This window comes from Durio zibethinus, chromosome 1 (assembly GCF_047325235.1).
Source record: "Durio zibethinus cultivar Kanyao isolate XHJ-2024 chromosome 1, ASM4732523v1, whole genome shotgun sequence".
Taxonomy (NCBI): Eukaryota; Viridiplantae; Streptophyta; class Magnoliopsida; order Malvales; family Malvaceae; genus Durio; species Durio zibethinus.
The window spans coordinates 33,279,729-33,301,707 of NC_143162.1; the positions used below are offsets into that span (position 1 = coordinate 33,279,729).

Genomic DNA, 21,979 nt, shown 5'->3' on the forward strand with positions numbered 1-21,979 from the left:
AAAATATTCATACAAAGAAATTTTTAAAAATCTTATAAAAGTGTTTGAAATATTTTAAAATTTTTCAAGCACAAAAAAATATTATTAATAGAGTAAAGATAAAGTCAAAAGTAATGATTTTATCAAAATTTCTATACAAGAGATTTTTTCGAGATAATCCAAAAGTATTGAAAATATTTTGAAAATTTTGACCGATAAAATTTTTACTTACCTCAATAATAATACAAACAATAAATAAACATTTCAAAATATAAATAAATTCTCATGGATGATGAAATTAAAAGGAAATCATAAGCAATGATTTTTTTTTTTTAATTTTTAGAATCATACCAAAATATTTGTATAAAAGAATTATGATCTGCTTTACTTTGAAAATATTAAAACAAATTCGACGACGAAATTTTTCTAAATAGCTCTTTAATTTTATATCTAATAATAAAATCTCCAGACTAATATATTATGATATTATTTTGTTATAATCTTATATATTAAAGATGATTGTAATTTATTTATTTGATTGAATAAAACATTAAAATTTGAATTCAGACAGTCTTCCTAACGTCATAGGCATTGTGCTTTGGAATTATACTCTCGTTGGTTACAAACAAACCATTTGAACTTAATTTTAGAACTTTTTTTTTTAATTTGAACTTAATTTTAAAACTTTGGTTACAAGCAAAGACGTTTTTTTTTTTTTCAATTTTTGCTATAAATCTAAAACAATAGCCATAATCAAATTTTAGTATAATAATTAAAGGTAAATCACCAATTTTATTTGTAACTTTTATGGTAACGTTTGATATTATTTTCAAGACATTACAGTAATTTAATCGTTAAGGTGATTTTATTATTAAGGTAATTTTATCACTTGTGATCTAAATTTATTTTATTTGATTAAAATTTATTAATTTTTAATAATTAAAAATCACTGCATTTAGTATTACTAAAAATTAGATATTATTTTATTTGAAAGTACCAAAATAACCATGCACATTATAATAATTATACAAATTAATGATTTCAATAATATTTAAAAATAATAATTTGTATATAAAATATTAGTAATATTTTATTTATTTTATAATAAATATAATTAAATTATTAAATTAAAATATATTTATTGATAATAAACTAGTTTTTATAGTGCAAAATTATGTAAAAAAAAATTTGAATGAGAAAATAAAATTAATATATTAAAATAAAAAAATATATATTATAAATTAATTTTAAAAAATTAAAAAATCACACAAAATATTTTTGAACTTGTTACAATAAATATTAGTTTGATAATATAAAAATTATAATATAAAATAATAATAATTAATTTTTAAAAAAAAAATTTAATTCACATAATAAATTAGTAATATTGATTATTATTAATTTTACATATCACTTCACTACGACAATAAAAATTTCTCACCTTTTTAGATGGAAATTGGATCACCCTCCGATGAAAGAGTAATATAATCATTCTTAATGATTTAAGATCATTATCATATATGATCATTAAGTAGTTACCAAACACGGTAATATAATCATCATGTGTAGATCATCATGATCTTTTTAGTGATAACTCTATGATCCAAATTTTCTTTCATTAATTTCTTTTAAATTTTGGCTTTTTTTTTTACTAAAAAATATTATTATAAAAATATTAAAAGAATTTGTTTTCGATATAATAAAAAATTTTAATTTCATAAATAAAATTAAAAAATCGATACATATTTATTTTTAATTAATTTTTTATTTTTTAATATACGATTTCTCATTTTGTCACTCTCACTTATAAAATTTAAAAACTCAACGGATAATAAAGTAGATAATTTCTCATGTTAAAATATAAATTTGTATACATCAATACAAAGCATAAACGAATTGAGAAAAGGCCTGCAAGAAAGGCGGAACATGGTTTTAACAAATAAAATCAAATAGAATAAAGTGATTTAAGTTATCAATTCTTTTCAAGGATGAAATCAAATGCATGTATAAAACGTGCAAAGAAATTTTGCTTTCTAGGAGACAGCAAAACTTGGTTGATCACTTGGTCCAGATTTTTGTATATGATTGATCTAGCATTTAACTATATTGTATACTTTGGTTAATCAAAACTAAAGTATAAACTCTGTTACAAACATTACATACTGATATTATACAAATTCTATCATGGTTTTATAAAGAAATTTAAATATTTTATGTAAATATATAAGTAGTTTTATGGTTAGGGAAAATATTTTTCTATTAAATAGTTGTTTTTATTTAAATTTATTTATAAATATACATTTCAAAATATAAAAATATTTGACTAAAATGAATTTTCATGAGCAAATCCCATTTAGTCTGGCGTCATCAATGGACACTTCTAGTTTATAGCTATAGCCTATTGGAGCTTTTAACTCCAAACAACAATTCTTAGTAAAGCCATGTCTAGACAAAGCAAATATATGTGCTTCAGTTAGCTTGAATAAATAACGAAAGCAAAGAGGAAATTAAGTGCCTTCAAGGATTATAAATATAAATTACTATTACTATATTCCATTGGTTACCATCTTAATCATAGCAAGTCTTACCAAGGCTTCAATTGCTTCTTTAAAAAAAAAAATGGTTGAAAGCATTTGTGCTTAATCTTAATATCTTGGAGGTAGTAGAACTTGGATCAATTTATCCAGGTTCATGTAAGATGACCTTTTGGAATTGCTAATGACCTCCACTGTTTTTTGTTGGGGATTACAACAACTCTGATATTATTTATTGGGTTAAAAGTTCTAATTCAATCAAACATCAAAGTCGGTAAAAGTGAAATCAAATAATCAATCAATCAAGTACACGAAAGATAACAATTTAACGTAGTTTGATCTAACCAACCTATGTCTACGGATGAGAAATAAGATCTATTAATTGTAAATAATTACAAATATATAAATCAAATCAAACACTTATAATTAATATCTATAGATTCTCTCAATCTCCTCTAGTCTTATGAAATATTCTCAACCCAAATAAACACATACCCATGTATACCATTTCAACACAAACAAACACATACTCATATGTACCAATTCATTATACTTTTGTGGATCCTGTTAATCTCTTCTAGTCCACTCTTATGTATCATACTTATGTAGACATTTTCAGTCTCCTCTAGTCTACTTATAAACATTCAAACATACACACATATAAGACATAAATCCCCAGTACTTGTCTATCTCATAAAACTCTATAACTCTCTTACATCTTTTTCTCATACTTAACCTTTAGATATTTCACCTATCTTTTTTTTCTGACAATTTTTCTTCTGTAAGTTTTTTTATTCATCAAGCAATATTTAATCAATCCCAAACAAATCACTTATAGGATTTGAGTCACTATTCCCTACAATCTCTATCTTGACTCAAATTTCATCAAATTATCTATCTTTATGCTATACATGCTTGACTTTACCTGCAGTGGAAGTCTAATAATCATCTTTTTTGTGTATTTTCACGCTTCACACAAATTAATCTCTAAAACATAAACTTGAACTCCTTACTTGAATCGAGTTGTTCTAGAATTGTCTTTTCTTATATCTCGAATTATGCTATGATATTACTTGTTGAAGATTACAATAGTTCTGATATTATTTGTTGGGCTAAAAGTCTCAATCCAATCAAACATCAAAGTCAGTAGAAACGAAATTAAATAATTAATCAATCAAGTATACAAGATATACTAATTCAACGTGGTTCGATCCAATCAATTTACATCAACGGATGAAAAATAAGATTTATTAGTTGTAGAGAATTATAAACTTATAAATCAAATCAAACACTTACAACTAATATATATAGACCCTCTCAATCTCTTATAATACTATGGAGTATTCTCAACCCAAACAAACACATACCATTTTTCATTCTACAGCATTCGTCTTCATCTCTTTTATCCTTTTCTCCTTTCGTTAACTCTCTAACAAGGCTTTCAACTTCATCCCTCTTAGCATTACTGTCAATTTCCATGCCGATTCCCCATTTCTACATGAATACCAACAATTTGTTTGTTGCTCGGCAAAAAATGGCCAACATGTCATGGGAACGCCACCAGATATACTTTCAATTGTAGAATTCCATCCGCTATGTGTTAAGAATCCTCCAATAGGAGGGTGGCTTAGAACTTGTTCTTGTGGGCACCAAGTTGTCAATAGTCATCTATCTTTGGTCTCCGCTACCAGCTCTGCTGGTACAATTGCCGAGTCACCACCAACTAGGTCGGGCCTCATGACCCACAAAAAGGCTTGGTTACTATTTGCTAGCCCCCAAGCAAATTCATTTAACTGATCAGCTGTCATGACAGTGATGCTTCCGAAGTTCACGTATACAACAGAGTTGGGCTCTTTTGAGTCTAGCCACCGGAGCCACTCAGGCTCTTCCTTCCAAAGATTTGATCCTAACTGTTTCAAATCACTGTCATGGACGTGATGATTCAAAACAAGATGGGGGGTGGGCCCACAGAGTAAACAGGAGGTAGCATTGAATAGAGTGTTCCTACAACATCATGCTCCAAGTATTGCTGGGGCCTTTCGAGCTCTTTCAGTTTCAGAGAGAAAAAAAAATCAAGCATAATGAAATTCGGGTCAGTTGTCCTGATAAAAGTTAGTAGATCCCTCAACCCGATACCTTCCATTCCTGGTATCCAATCTATGACAGTATCCAATTATCCGTTTGTTAAGTAGCTTTCATCTGCAAATTAAAGATAAAATAATCAACATACAAAATTTGAAGCTAAAAAGAATCTTTAGAGAGCTGGTTTTGGGTGATTATAATTACCTTTGAGAGGAGCATAACCCTTTTCCGTTAGTTGGCGATATTGAACATAACCCAGGAAGCCACATGCGCTTGTGGTCCAAAAGAGAACTTCAGGGACGCCGAGTTCTTCAGCTGCATCAAGAGTAAAGCTCATGACTCCATCCGAGGCAATGCAAGAGACAGGAGGAACGTTGGATGAGGAGGAGTCTTTGAGCTTATGGAGAAGTTGTTTAAAGTGAGGTAAGCAGGTTTTGGAGGTATACCCGTACAGAGATGGAATGTCTTGGGTGACATCTGCATCGGTTAGAGGGAGGCCATCAGGAATGGTTTCGAAACGAAAAGAAGGGAGCCCATTGAGAGCTTCAGGACCTCTGGTTTGAGCAAACGTTTGTGATTGAACTCTGTATTGACAAAGGTGATATGGAAGCCTTTTTGATAATAAAGCAGTTTTGCAAGCTTCAGCATGGGATTTATGTGTCCTTGAGCTGGGAAAGGAATAAAAACTGCATGCGGCTGTGCTGTGAAACCCAAAGAGCACATTCTCTATCTGTTCACTTAGAAAGCAGGCAAAAACTTGAAAGTTGAAAACAAATTAACACTCAAATGAACAACAGATTGGAAAGGATATGCTTCAGAGGAGAGATTTAGAATCCTTTTTATAACCTTGTGGGAAAGCACTTTCCGTTGACTACGATAGTAGCCTGTAAAAAATTATAGTAGTAGTAAAATCAATATTCCACACTCCATATTATTTAGGAGAAAAGTCGAAAGTCAAATAAAACAGGCAACCCCAAGGCCGAAACTAAAACAAAATATACATTTTTTTTTTTTATAAAAGTTCTTCAGCATATTCGAACAGAAAAAAAAATTACTGATATCGAATGTCATATATGATTATATAAAACAAGAATTAACTTTCACGTTCATCGAATATATAGACATAATACTATTTCATATCGGAAGCCTAATTAACTTATGAGGCGCTGCCCAAGCAATCAAATAAAATACACATAAGCCGAAGGGGGTCATATTGAAGAATGAAGATCATTATTGGCACCTGAGCCAAGAGAGTCGTCGCTGTCCTGTTAGATGGGTAAATGGGCTAAGGGGGTGGGGGCAACTTGATCAAAGCCTTCTGAAATGAAAAAGTTATTATTATAATGATAATGTTTTATGTTATCATCAATGCCCCAATAACCAAGTTATAAATTTTCATATTTATCTCATCCCATCGACCAACAAACTATACTCATATTTAATTTTACTTTATTTGGGATCAAATAATTAAAATGATTCTTAATGAAGAAAAACATAAACTTACCGCTCCTTCTACCCTTTTTTTTTTCTTTTTATTTTTTCTTTCTTTATGTTAGACTTGATATAGAGATTAAAAAAATACTTTTTTTTTTATTTTGAAAATTTTAAAAATTATATAATATTGATATATTATATAATATTTTTTTTAATGTCAAATAACAACAGTTAAATGAACTAGTATAACATTAATATGTTACAAAAATGCCTGCATGCTACAGAAAAAATTCCAAAACTCCAACCACGGGGATATATTTTTTCATTTGTCGATTCACAATTTCATATTACATATATATATAATTTATTTTTATAAATTTTTTAACTTAATAAAAAATTATTTTATTTTTTAATTTTTTTTAAAAATATCATTACAATTTAGAAAAAATTAAATATATATTTCTTATATGTTTATCTAGAATTCTCATTCTAATTATATATTGGTCCAAACTTAGTTTTTCCAATTGCGGAATTGACTAAATGAAAATTGATCAGCAAGTTGAATATTTGGCTTACAGTGTACACATTAGTAAGTTATGAATAATATTAGCAATGATCAGAAGATCAATTATGCTCAAATACAGTGGTAAAGAAATTATAAAATATTTATATAACCAAAAAAAAAAAAAAGAAAAGAAAGGATCACATCAGTCGCCATCTCAATACTTTTTTTTTTTTTGTGACTTGAATCCATTTATCATATTTTTAACATCAACATCACTCATCTTCAACACCACTAAGTTCTCAAAGAATATAGAGACACGATTTTATCATTTTTCTTCTCTGTTTTATCATCGTTTATAATTACTTTACTCTTCATTTTCCTATAAAATTTCGTTTTCATCATCAAAATTATTTTAAAAATCTAGAGGTGGAAGTCGGCCAATGTTGAGCGTCGATCTATCAAATTTTAAAAATTGAAAGCCTTGTCGACCCCTTACAGCTGACACGTTACAATCAACACTATCTGCTTGCCGAAAGCAACGCTGGCGCAAGCAAGCGATAATCGAGTCCCTTCTCTCCACGTGAGGATCGGCGAAGCTGATGCTTCGTCTTTCGACAGACCCACGTCTCCATTACAGTTTGTTTCGTGAATCTTGTGCTGAGTACAGTAAAATTTTTTCAGGCTTTTGACTTCAAGTTTGGGGTCTCCTTGCCGACGCTGTCTTTGACGTGCAAGTTGCAATATGTTCTTAACTTGCTTAAAAAAAAATAAAAATAAAAATAAAGACGTATTAGCATATGAGAGATGTGCACAAATTTTCCAGATTTTTTTACTGTTACAAATTAGGCACACAATTACAATTGAGAGGCAAACCTAATAATGCACTACAGAGAAGATCAGAGAAGTCCTGAATTAATCATTGTTTCTTAATTTGAATTGTCTTCTCTTGTGTTCATTATTTTTCAATCTTATAGAAAGAAACAAAAAAAAAAAAAGGGAAATAGTCAAATTAAATAATAGTATTTGATTTGAACTTACCCCTCTTTGGTGCCAACATGGGTTTTTTTTTTTTTTTTTCCCCCTAGAGGTGCCAACATGGTTGAATGATGGATGAGATAACCTCCATTATTCCAATTGATGCTCATCTTAGGCAGGAGTGTCCACCTGCGCGCTCTGAAACCTTTCATTTTTTGTTCTTGGTTAACTTCACGAGCTTCAATTCTATTGTCTCATTTGCTCTCAGCTTATTTTCATTAGTTAATTGTCTTTGTAGGACTTTGTTCTTTAACAAGACAAGCCGCAGCTTAAAAAATAAGAAAAGAAAAATTACAAACATTGAAAATGCATCCGATTTTTAAATTTAATTAAATTAATTCATATAATTATTTTTAAAATATAAAATTTAATAAATTTGAATTTCAAATTTTATATTTTAATTCTTTCCATTGTCCCAATTTACTGACGCCCTTTATAAAGAAAATACATTCGATTTCTCATCCTTAAGATTTGATCTTGAAAGCTACAAATTACAAGTCTTTAAATTATACTTGTTAGACAATTTTAAGTGCATAGGATATATTTTATAATAATTATATATGTTGCATTAAGAGATGCAAAAGTTCAAACAAAAATGGTGAAACAAAAATAACATTACTCTCTTCCTTTTTAACACATCAATTTCCCTTATTAACTCATGAAAAAAGGGAAAAAGAAATCAAAATTAATTCTATTTTTTATGGCTATTTGAAGCACTTCATCGGTAAATAAATGAAGTATATATGGGCAGTTGAGCAATTCTGTTTCTTAAAGATTCCATTGCTTTCACAAGTAAATTTTCAACATCTATTCTTTTGTAGACTTGAAATTGGGCCAAGGTCCTTCATTCAAAGAGCTGGTGAGATTTCGTCATTGGGCTTTGTTATTAGCTTACTAAGGTCTATTTATGTGGGGAAGATCCATTGGTAATGAGCCAAGTTAAAGGGGCTAAACTCTATGGGCCAGTTCAGTAATCCACCCAAGTTTTGGCATCTAAGCTTGCTCCTACCTTCCAAGAACCATTTGAAAGGACGAGAAAAGCAGGATACAGATATATAGAACAGTTAATTAATCAAGCCAAAAAGTATTTTTCAAACCTGTCAGCCTCTTTCTGCTGCTTGCAAATTTGAAGAAAGAATTTATTTTTATAATGAAGAAACAAAATGATAATAACAATTATAAAATTTATTTACAAATATAACAACTGAATAATGCACGATAAAAACTAAAGTCCTCCTCTCACACAAGCGTCGAACACTGAGAAGTAAGAGGCTCAAACAAGGCTGGTAACAACTACTTCCTTCTATTGACACCTTTTGCATTGTAGCTAGCACCAGTGGTTCGATCCATTAACAGTTCTCCAGCATAACCAGGGTACGCCCCTTTACGTACACTGCCGGGCAAGCCGGTGCTGCCTCAAGCTGAGAGCTATCCGAGTCCAGGATATAGCCATTCCCCCAAGGATTTGTCACGGTCCCAGCCAAAAGACTAGCAATGTTTACGATCATGACATTCAATTCACACCCACGTCTCCGTTGGGGGTACCAAGTAGCGTAGTTTGTGGTCCGTAAATGGGTTGGTGGAATGGCCACAAGCATTGGCCTGGGCATTGGGTTACTGAGTTTCCACTTTTCAACCCATATACAGACGGATTTTTCCTTGGCGTTTGAGCTATGAAATCCGCTGTTGCTCATGCAAAAGCCTTCGACAGCCACGTCTTTGGCTGTAAGAACTAGAGTTAATCCACCAGGTTTCGAGTGAATTCGTCTAGCCAACCTGGAAATTTGGGACATTTTCAGAATTTTGGCAGGGGAGCAGTGCCCGTCAGTGACTTGATTTGCCAAGACAATACGGGCATCGCTTAGCCAGCTTTTTCATTTAAGTTTGGATAGTGCTTTTCCAAATTTCTACAAGTGCAAAAAAGGAAGTGTAAAAAAGGAAAATAAGGGCCAATAAAAAATTTTCATTTTTTTGAGATTTTTTTAGATTTTGAAGAGATGGTAAAAACTTTATCTCATTTATTTTTATTTAATTATATTTTCAGATTATATTATATTTATTAGTATCTTAAAATTATAAAATAAATAAAATTTTTAGTATTTATAATTTTAATAAATATTGTGTTTTTAAAATAAAAAATATAGTGGATATTAAAATTACATTTTTAAAATTTTAAAATTTAAATAGAAATTATGTTTTTAAGATAAAAAAATATAGTAGATATTAAAACTATATTTTCAAAATTTTGTAATTTTAATAAAAATCATATTTTCAAGATAAAAAAATGAACGTTATAATTATATTTTTAAAATTATAAAATTTTAACAAAAATCACATTTTAAAAATAAAAAACACAGTGGATGTTGAATTTATATTTTTAAAATTTTAAAACTTTAAAAAAATAGATAAAAAACATAGTTATTTGTTAAAATTATATTTTTAAAATTCTAAAATTTAACAAATATTGCATTTTTAAGATAAAAAAAATAGTAAAAATTGAAACTATATTTTGAAACTCTGATTTAATAGTCTTAGCAGAATTACTAACTTCATTAATTTTTTTATTGATAAAAATATTGATATGATTATTGATTTGATGATATAAAATATTGTATTTTTAAGATAAAAAAATGTAAAAATTGAAACTATATTTTGAAATTCTGATTTAATAGTCTTAGCACAATTACTAACTTCATTAATTTTATTATTGATAAAAATATTAATATGACTATTGATTTGATGATATGAATATTGACTTTACTATGTGATAATTTGAATTAATAAAATTAGTTATTAAATTATAAAAATGATCATTGTATTTGCATGAAATTTAAAATTTAATCCCTCTATTATAAAGATTCAGTATTTCAAATATTTTATAATTTTTCTAAAATTTTAAAATTTTAAAATTATTTTTTAATATTTTAATTTTTGAAATTATTTTGTATTTTATTAAAATTTAACAATTTTATTTAAAAATTTTAATTTTTTAGAATTTTTATAAAATTCTTCATATTTTATTAATTTTACGTTTTTTAAAACATGTTTATAAATTTTAAAATTTTTTTACATGTTTTTTATCACATTCAAATAAAGAATAAATCAAAAGTAGAAGCTATCTGTGCTTCGGGATTTCTCTATTTTACTCTAGATTTTTATGCTTTCACACTTCAAATATATCAAAACAGAACAAATTCTAAAGATTCGTGTCTTTCTTTATAATTTATTTATTTTTTATGCTCTCATTTAAATATTAAAAAATATAGAAAATTAAAAAAATATAAATGAAAATAATATAGAAAATTTTATAAAAATTTCAAAAAGTAAAAAACAAAATATTAAATATTTTGATTAAATAAAATGTTAAAATTTGAAAAGAAATAAAAAATTCAAAAAATTAGTTTTATGTAAATAATTAAATATTTTAAAAAGTAAATTCAATATTTTAAAAAGTTAAAAAAATTTAAAATTCAAAAATATGATTTTTTAATTAAAATATTTAAAAATACTAAACTAATATTTAGAAAATAAAAAATATGATTTTTATTAATAATTATACCAACATTATTAATTTCAACTTATATGAGGATGGAATTTTTGTGAAATTATAGTAGATACATAAAATTTTGAATTTTAAATTTTGTGTAAGTATAATAATTATTTGTTTAATTTAACAAATAATTTTATCTATTTAAATTATCATGTTAACAAGTTAACATCTTATCATCAAATCGATGATCACATCAATATTTTTAACAATAAAAAATTAATAAAATTAATAAAATTAATAATTAAATTAAATTATTAATCAAAATAATATAATAATTAAATTTATATGAATTACAATATAACAACAAAATTTTAAATTTTTATAAAGTATAAAAATCGCTGACACAAAATTTTCCCTTTGGCTAACTAATTTAAAAAAATTTTAAACTTTTATAAAGTATAAAAACCCACTTGAAAGACTTAAGAATTGGTACCCAGATATTGAAAAATTCTGAAATTTGCAAAAGACAAAGGGAGCTTGAATTTGATTTGGGGATACGAGTAAGGTGGGTTATTTATAGCTGAGTTGGTACATGAACTGAGATAGTGGTAGGGGTTGCGCAGTGGCTTTCATTGGCGGGTACGAGGTAAAAAATGCAGAGATCACGAGAGTTGGGAAAAGATAAGATGCATGAGAGAGGGAGACATCCGGCAAGAATCTCCCTTTTATTATTTGAACCATTTTTATTTGCATGGAGATTAGGGGACTTAGCTAATGTTTGCATCGATTCCACAGCTACCAAAATGGCAAGCAATAAGGTCCTACAAGACACGTACATATTTGATGGATAATGGGTTGGAGCTCTGGGCAGCATGTGTTTTAAAGCTCTAATTTACCTAGGCTGTCTCTCATTTCGATTTAGAGTTTTTCTCGGATCGATGCTCTTATCTTGTCATTGTTGTTGAAAGTAGCGTTTCCCAACCTTACATCATTACACTAAGTTATCATTCAAATACTATAATCATTCAAATTCAAGCCACCTTTTATGTTTTACTATAAACTTATAAAATCCATCGGAGCACATATAAGAGTCACGATCTTAGAGTGGAGTTAAAAATCACACATCAACTGTGTATTAAAGTTAGTTATGAGATAATAGTTCACACCACATTCAACTTATGAGGTATTTTTTGTGGAATAAAATTGTGAGGTCAATGAGAGGTTGAAGCAGATAATACCTTACAAAAGTATGAACCGTGATAGTTAGGTTTATCTGAGACGCTGAATGAGTCCATGCTAGAATCTTAGAGTCATACGAGCTTAAAGGTTAAGTCTTGACACATGACAAGTGGTATCAAAACCAGTTCTAAGGGTACTAACGATGTGTCATTGAGGACGGTGGGCCCTCATTGGAGTGAGAGAAGGTGTCATTATCCTGTGATGGAGCCAAGAATCCCACATCGACTGTGTATTAGAGTTAATCATGAAATATAAGGGTTCACATCACCTTCAACTTATGAGATGCTTTTTATGAGACAAAACTGTGAGGTCAAAAAGAAGGTTAAAACGGATAATACCTCACAAGATTGTAAACTGTATTAGTTAGGTTGATCTGAGATATTGGATAAATCTATGCTCGGGTCTTGGAGTCGCGTGAGCTTAAGGCTTAAGTTTCGACCCGTGACATAAAGTTTATGTTGTAGCTACGTGCCAGTTTTTTTTTTTATTATTATTGACATTCATAATAATAGTTTTTGAAAATCGTTAAACATTTAAAACTTAAAAAAAAATCGTTACCAATAATTTTTTAAGTATGATTTGTCATTTAAAATTTTTTTATTATTTTAATAAAATTTAAAATTTTATTAAAATTTATTAAAAAAATATATTTTTTTTACGAAAATAAAATCGTGTTCGAAAGTACGATTACATATGGAGAATGATTAATACTAATATAATGTCTATTTTAAAAATAATACCAATTAACTATGTATTACCCTTTAATTTTGATATTTAAAAATGATTTTTTTTAATTCTCTTTATTTCATCATAATTTTGATTCTTTTTCATTTCTTTTCATTTTTTATGAAATTTTTTTTTAAAAAAAATTGTTTTATTTCTATTTGATAAATATATTAGAACTTTTTATTGAAAAAATTCTCAAAATGTTTAAGTACGTTAGTAATATTAAAAGAAATTCTCACTTAAAAATCTTTTAAGAATCACTACTTAAACTTCTTAAAAATTCAATTTTTGGTAGGTCATACTTACATTTAAAATCCATATTTATAATGAATATAATAAAATAATAAAATACGATGCATATAATTTAATCCAATTAATATTTTATTTTTTGTAAAAATTCATTTATTATTTTTTTTGTTAAATAAAAAGTAAACGAAAATTTTTATTAAAAATTATTTTAAATGTCCTAATATTTTGGCAATGTTAAAAGTATTTCACTTAGAGATTATTAGAAAATTACAACTAAGATTTTTTTAGAATCTTATTTTTGAAAATTTTTGTATTTGAATCAACATTTATTTTATTTTATCTTTTATACAAATTCATTTATATATTTTAATAAAGTAATGGTAAATGTGATTTTTTATATATTGAAAATTATTCTAAATAACTTGATATGTTGACAATATTTTAGAAAAAATTTCTCATTTATAGAGTTTTCGGGAACAGTTGCATAGATTTTTTGAAGTCCTATGATTAGAAATTTGCACTTACTATTTTTTTTTTTTTTTACTTTATATATATAAAAGCTTGCCATTTAATTATTTTTAAAGAAAACTTACTTTTTAGTTAAAAAAAAACATTTTCTTTAAAATTTTAGTTTTAAATATACAATATAATCCATAAATCAATAAACAAAAAGGAGAAACAAAATTAAAAAAAAATACCAAAATTGGATCGATCAAACACCGGTCAAAGGGGCCTGTCTGCTGGCAATATGCGCGAATCGGGTTGATGGGCACATGGGTCGAGTTAGATATCCATTTAAGACAATTTTTTTTTACTTTCTTCTATTTGCTAAAACTATGTTGTTTTGAAAACTCCTTCTATTTGTTTAAAACCCAAACATTTTCCAATTTTCTCTTTTTTTTCACTTCACTTTTCTCTCATTAACCCTTCAAATCTTTCCCATTCTCTCTAGAACCTAAAGCCAATGTCCTCCACAACCATAAAAATTGATGACCGACAACCAGTAGGACCGTCGCTCACCATTGTCGACTGTCAGTCCCGACACTATAAATACTCAAAAAAAAAAAAACCTAAAAAACTTTCCCTCTTTTTTCTTGTTTTATAGTTGGTTTCCTCTAAAAAAGCTTGGTTTATCCTAGAACTAGGCTTGAAACTGAAAGTTTAAACCTAAAAAAAAAAAAAAAAACTATTGCCACCATCTAATTTTTTCTAAAATTCAGTATGTTGATCCCTTTTCTATACTCTAACTTCTCTTTCCCAAAAGTCCAATGCTGTCGACATCAATTTCTCTTTGTTGCCGACGTCGCAAAGCACCACCTCATAAAAAGGCTCACCTTTCCTTTATTAGAAACGATAAATAAGAGAAGACAAAAAATAAAAAAAAAATTTTTTGGTTTGAAATATGCATGACACGTTCTTAAAGGTAATTATGCTTTTAGGACATAACAAAGTCTCAAAACTCTTTAAGCAAAAGTAATGAAAATAGTTATACTGAAACATTTTATTTATAATAAATGAATAGACATAAACTTCTATTTATGACCTTTTGTATAATCATGACATTTACGAATAATAATCTATTTATATTTAAATAGTTATGACCATTTATCATATGATAATTATTTCTATTCAAACATAATTATTTAAAATATGAATAAAATTAATACAAAAATTAATTTTATTTATCAATAATTAAAATTTTCTATCAAATATGGGATGCAGTACATTCTAAACTACTAATAATCCTTTACTAGTTTTGAATGTTGGTGCTTAATTTTTACATTTTACATAAATAAATGTTATGAATATAAGAAAGTGTCTCTCGATTTAAACCTTTAATTAGCGTATATATTTTAGAATTCTAACAAAGTTGATGGTATTCATAGATTATACCTCAACTCTTAATATTAAAATTGAAGATAAAACACACATAATACTTATTTATTCTTTTGTCAAATATTTATAACAACTTTTAATATTATTATGGCCATGTGCTTATCCTATTCATAAACATTTATAAGGGAGACCTCAATTTTTCTTATTGAAGTGGCACCACTTATATGTTTATTTAGGTAGAGTTTTCATTATATCTCCATTACTTTAGACATTTAAAACTCCATTAAGAGTATAAAAACTCATGCTCCACATGCAATGGATCACACTAATTTTTAAAATTTGAATGGATTTTACTAGTGCTTAATAGACACATAACAATAATTTATTTTTACCCATTAAACTTTGTATTTAAATGTTACTAATTCAAAGTTGGGTTCCCATTATTGGTGTTTAATAGTAAGGTTTTAAATTTATTCTGCTTGTAGTACTACTAACCAATATTTTGGTAATTACCTCCATTTGAGATTAAATCTCTAATATAATCATTTCAGGCTAATATGTCCAAAATTTTCATTTTGCATATGACTTATATGCTATAGACATTGTTGGCTCATTCTTATCATTTTAAGAAATAATTGATTTTGGTTGTGATCACAACTCTATACTCATTAATTTCAATCATTCTATTTCTATACTTTTATACATCTTTAATGTAATTATACTTCTAGTATAATTGGATAAACTCAATGAATAAACCAAACTATTTTAGTCCTTTTAAGATTTTTAAAAACCTTTTTATGATTTTACTTTAATAAGCGTCTAAACTTATTAGTTTGTATAATTTGCTCATAAAATTATACTAAAATCTTATAACAATATGGTGGTAATTTTTATTTCTTTTTATTCTTATCCCTACCATGTGCAAGTATGCATTCTTTTATTAAATAATGTCTTATTCAATTGTCAAGATATAATATACTTAATCAAGTTGCCATTTCATTTATATTTTCACTATTTAATGATTTTTTTTAAAAAATAGAAGGCCTCTAAATCCACCCTTAATGAAAGAAAACTAGTAAATATCTTAACATTTTTATAAAAATTCCAAAACTTTTATATTTTAACTTAATATAAGAGTTTACATTAATAAGAGGATTTCAAATATAATTATGCTTTTATAGTCTTATTTTAAGACTTTTTATGTCAATTCATAAATACTTATATGAATTTATTTCATCATTGACACTATTAATAATTTTTATTACCATGAACAAAACCATTTTCATTACCCAAATGGATCAAATAGCTTTCTTTTTGCTATTATAAAAGTTATCATATTCACAAGATCTTTGAATCACTTAGCTTCCAAAGTAAGCATACTTTGAAATTTTTACTATATAAAATTATAAATGATAAATCATTTGTATAATCCAAAAATTAAACCATATACCAAACAAAAAATTACCACAACATGATCAAGATTGTGGAATCAATTTTGGCTTATGACTATTCTAAGCCAACCATAATAATTCACATCATACCTACAAATAATGTAGATTTGGCTATTGGAGTTATCTTATTTATAGTGATGGTTTTTAATTAAAATCAACTATCTCAAATGTTATCATAAGTTTTCAATGCATATATTAATTACCTAATGGCCAATTCCAAATTCATAATTATTGAAACCGCTAAACTTAATTTTAAAATTTTATGATAATTTTATTTCTCTACCATTGTGCAGCCTATACATCTCTATTATTTATCACATTTAATTGGTTATAACATTTTTAGATATATAATAAATTCAAATTTTACTCATAAGACCAATATGCCTATGTACAATAAAAGTTCATAGTACATTTAATTCTAATTTCAAATACTTTTACAATCATTTTGTAATCAATATGTTCATATCTAGATTACCATATCAACTTAAGTCATGAAATATGAATCCAAAGAATCATTTTCATAAAATAGTATAAACAATAATTATAATATGAGTTCTACTCATATTTCATGCAAAAACTCATTATGAATTTGCATTGGTTAAATAATTGATTGGCTAACTCCAAGGTTTATGGGTTTCACAAACCAATATTATTATCTAAGCTTGTATGTTAATATGGTGTATAACCAACCACATCCTTGTCACTGTCATGAAACTATTGAACATCTCAAAAACTTGTTCACTTTTCATTTTAACAACCTATAAAAAATCATTTTTTTAGGTATAAGAAGCAAAAATATATTCATTGTATTTAACCAATAATGTATTAATTGGATGATAGCATTTTATCGTCGTAATCCATATCTTTCTTAATTGTATAAGAAAGAAAATTTCCTCGTATTCAATTCATTTTCTTAATATATGGTCAACTGTACCAATGTTCTCCATGCCATCACAAAATGAAATTAAACACATACATGTATTGGTGCCTTTGGAACACTGAATTTGCTTGTTATTTTTTAACTTATAAACGTGGCTAATTAGACATTAATGAACATCCTTTAAAATGGTAGTATCCGATAAATGCTTTAATATTTTTAATGACATGCCTTTTCTTTAATTAATATTCCAGATGTGAAAAGCAATAGTGCTTTTGTGTAACTATTAATTAACTCTTTAACGGCTATTTATAATTTTCACTTTGTGATTGTTCACAATAAAATTTTATTTTGTGAAATTACTTCTAGTGTAATACACTCAGTAATTAAAATACATGTCATATTACTTATGAATCTGATAATAATGATTTGGTTTATTAACCACCAATTAATTCATGAAACACCATATCTTAATAATAATTATTCACTCACATGAATTTAATTTTAATTGATTTTTATGAAAATTAAACACTAGTTAAAATTTGAACCAATAATAAATTTAAAAAATATATAAAAATCAAGATTTGACTTTATAAATGATCAATAAAGATAGAACCATACAAATAGCTTGACTTAACTTATTATTTCAAATTTGGTGCAATGATTTAATAATAAAACTAATCTTGTAACTAAATCTTATTTTCTGCGTATATTTTCTATTTACATCTAATTTTTCATGATAAATTTCTTTACCCATTTCTGATTAGTTTCATAGAAACCATTGGACAATTTGTTTGTTCTATATATAACCAAAATATGACAATTAAATAATCGATTATTTTATTAAAACCTAATTTAATTCGTTACTTGATAATAAGTGATAATTCTTTTGGTCATAAATCAATTCATGTGTTTCACTTTTATGTTTTTAGGTTATTTTCCATCTCAATCTTTATAAGCATCAAATTTTCAAATAAATATAATATAATTCATTAAACCTAATTGTGGAGTCAATTTCAATATATGCATAAACTTATGTAATGTAATTAATATTTTACATATTATGCTTTGACTTTACATACTAATGAAGTAAATTGTTAATGTATTTATTTCATTCAATCAATCTTTTTAATTGTAATTATGCAAAAAATAAAATACATACATCTAATGAAAATCTTTATAAAAATTAATATTTTGGTCCATAAAAACATTAATCCTTTGACATATTAAGCCTTCTCTACTATTGATCTCCAAATCATGCCAATTTATTTTCTTATCTCTTCCTCATGCAAAATATAAATTTTGCATAATTGCCTTTAAATTATTAGAAACAATAAATAAGAAAAGACAAAAAATAATTAAAAAATTAGTTTTGAGGTGTGCAAAATACTTTTATAAAAACAATTATACCTTTAAAATACAACAAAGCTTCAAAACTTTGTAAGCAGAAGTAGTGAAAATGGTTATACTAAAATATTTATTTATAATGAATGAATAGACATAAACTTTTATTCAGATGATTATGACATTTTGTATAATCATGACATTTACGAATAATAATTTATTTATATTCAAATAGTTATAACAATTTATAATATGATAATTATCTCTGTTCAAACATAATTATTTAAAATATGAATAAAATTAATAATTAATTTTATTTATCAATAATTAAATCTTTCTATTCAATGTAAAATGCACTACATTTTAAACTACCAACATTCTTCTTACAAGCTTAACACCCGTAAACCTAAAAGGGAAATCCCAATAAGCGAAACCCCCATCACTTTTGGCTTTTTCTTTGTTGTTTGTTCCTTTTTTTTTTTTAATGTGATATTGTGTTGCTTAGTAGTGTTTCTTGTTTCTGGCACTGTGTACCCTTTTAAGGGATATGTTTGATTTCTTTTCTTTTTTTTTTGTTTTTTTGTCTGTTGACAGTGAGGTGGCATTGGTGAGGGCGAGGCTGTGGGGGTGGAAGGGATTTCGATGGTGTCAAATGATAATGGAAAATGGAGGACAACTAGGATTTGAAGGTGCAATGATGGGTGATGAAGACAGAATGGGGTTCTGTCAAGCTTGAGGGGGCTATTCAGCTTTATGTTTTTCTTTTTGTTTGTTGGTTGTTGCTAGTAGCTATATTGGTGAGATTGAAAATGTTAAGAATGGGGATTGGGCTTGGTCATTGAAAAGAAAAGGTAGGATTTTAGGTAGGTGATCACGGTGGAGGCTGTAGGAAAAGAGGCCAGGCTTGCCGATGCAAAAGTGGGGTTGTTAGGATTTTTTTTTATCTGTGAAAAATTTGTTCCCCTTCACTCCCCTAATCCCCCCTATGAATTCCCTTATTATTAGAAGTCCCCGGTAGATATTCTTCAATCCCTTTGAAAAGATGATTGGAATTTTTGGAATGTAGTTACAGTCGGTAGCAATGGCTTGCTAGCTACTATTTGGGGTTTGGAGCCTTTTTCGTCGAATTATGCTGGAAGTTAGTAGGTAATAAGGACGGTGAAAACCAGAAAGCTTGGAAAAGCAAACAAGAAAATGGAGGGTTATTTGGCCAACCCTGTCAATTTAATTTTTGATTTTTTAATTATTTAAAGTAATTAATTTTAAATAAAATGAAATTGGACATTGAATTTGAACTAACAATTGAACTTTGTACTTTCATTAGGGTTTCAAGTCAAAGTGATCAAATTTTGAAATATCTTAAATTAAATTGAATTGGATTTTAGCTATGCCAAATAATTTTGAAAACAAATAGTTCAAAATCAGTTGAAATAGGCTCAATCTAATTAAAATGTTTTAATTGGTTCAAATTGAAACGTTTAAATTGAACATAAGAATCGAATAAATTTGAATTGATTTGGATAAAATTAGATGTCTACAATACTTATTACTTTTTGAATTATATATTTATTATAAAATAATTTTATTTTTTCAGGGGAATTCACTCTTTTTGTTTTTTTTTTAAATTGTTTTTTTACTTTTTATTTTTTATAAATTTTTATTAAATTATAAAAAATAAAAAAATAAAAAAATTAATATCAAAATTCATCATGTGTAAAGTAATTTAATTTTGTTCGCTTTTGTTTTTAATTTTTTTTATGTTTACAATTTTTTATTTTTTATTTAATAAATATTTTTAAACATTTTAATTTTCTATCCATTTGCTATTATTTTTAAACATATAATTTTTAATTACTTTTTTTTTAATCTGATAATTTTGAATATCGTCTGAATGTAAACTTAAAATTGGTACCATGACAACTAAAAATCTCTAATTGCCATCTTGAACGACAAAACAGCAATTTTAGCTTGGATTGATCATGTGTTTGATACTTTTTGTTGCATACAACTATTATTTGCCTGTTTACGTAGTGGATGAGCAGTATCACATATTATTATTATTATTTGCTTAATTGACCAGGAGTAAGAGTTTCAACGCATCAATCGTGCAGGTTTAAGGTATTCAAAGTTTTGGGTGACCATGTTTGCAAGTATGGGAACAAAAGCAAGCTCATCAGGCTTCAGACAGGCTGGATGCCCTGCTCGAGCTCATCGGATGCCGCTGCTTGGCGGCATCCAAGGTGTCTAAGTGAGCTGCCAAATGAATATATATAATATACTACTCACGTACAGATTTCTTCAAGGGTTATGAATAGAAAAGTTGTCTAGCAGAAAAAGCATAGACTGCAAATGTTGCGCTGGTAGCTTTTTGAAGTTTATAATAACCTTAAAATATGTATGGATTGGAACAGTTAGGGAATACAAAGAGTAGCAAATTCCCAACACGGAATTCCGAAACGTCGAGAGGTGTTTACCCAAGCGTAGCCAATAATTGAAGAATGGAATCTAGCTCATTCTAAAGTCAGCCTGTAGATCGTAGACTGGAGCTGGAAAAATGGAAGAGTTGACATTGGATCATTCGTCATTCTAGTATTGCCGTATCCTTCCGAGAAGGTGTGAGCATTGACTTTGGATAAACGTCTAAAAAATGTTGCTTTCCAAAGTCTTCTACAGCTAAATTGATCAGCTCATAATTTCATAAATATATGAATTAAAAGCGGCTGGGAAGAACGCGAACATTTGACGCCCAGACCAACATTAATATTCTGTGTCGTATCCATGCTTTACAGATAATATAATCGTAAATCTTAATTATGTAAGCATGCAGCAGAATCATACTCATGATCTCTTACAGCTGTAATGCAAAAGGGAAATTAGCCATCTAATCACGGACTCCTTATCAAATGGTTAAATTAATTATCTACAACTTGTATCCATGATCTTTGTTGAAAATTGAAACTGATCAAACCCTAAATCTCCAAAAAAATTACTGATCATTGTATCCGTGATGTTTATTGAAATACCTAAAATTTTGGTAAACGTAGAGACGGATACAGCTATATAAACCATCCGGATTGCAGACAAAGAGAATCAATCTGATGTAGGACATGAAATTTAGTCATAGATTTCATATAAAAAACATTATTTAAACTTTAGTTATGCTCATGGTTAATGAGATTTTTAATTACAGAAGGCTAG

General features: G+C 27.2%; 2 pseudogenes across 1 annotated transcript; both read right to left on the reverse strand.

Annotated features, from left to right (window-relative positions):
* Positions 1-3,583: 3,583 nt before the first annotated feature.
* Positions 3,584-5,386, reverse strand: LOC111311282 (7-deoxyloganetin glucosyltransferase-like; annotated as a pseudogene). Its single transcript, XR_016344952.1, has 2 exons — positions 4,800-5,386; positions 3,584-4,712 (listed from the first exon to the last, which is right to left on the reverse strand). The product of XR_016344952.1 is annotated as a 7-deoxyloganetin glucosyltransferase-like (transcript).
* Positions 5,387-8,417: 3,031 nt separating this feature from the next.
* LOC111310787 (protein PHOSPHATE-INDUCED 1-like) lies at positions 8,418-9,433 on the reverse strand (annotated as a pseudogene).
* Positions 9,434-21,979: the final 12,546 nt, after the last annotated feature.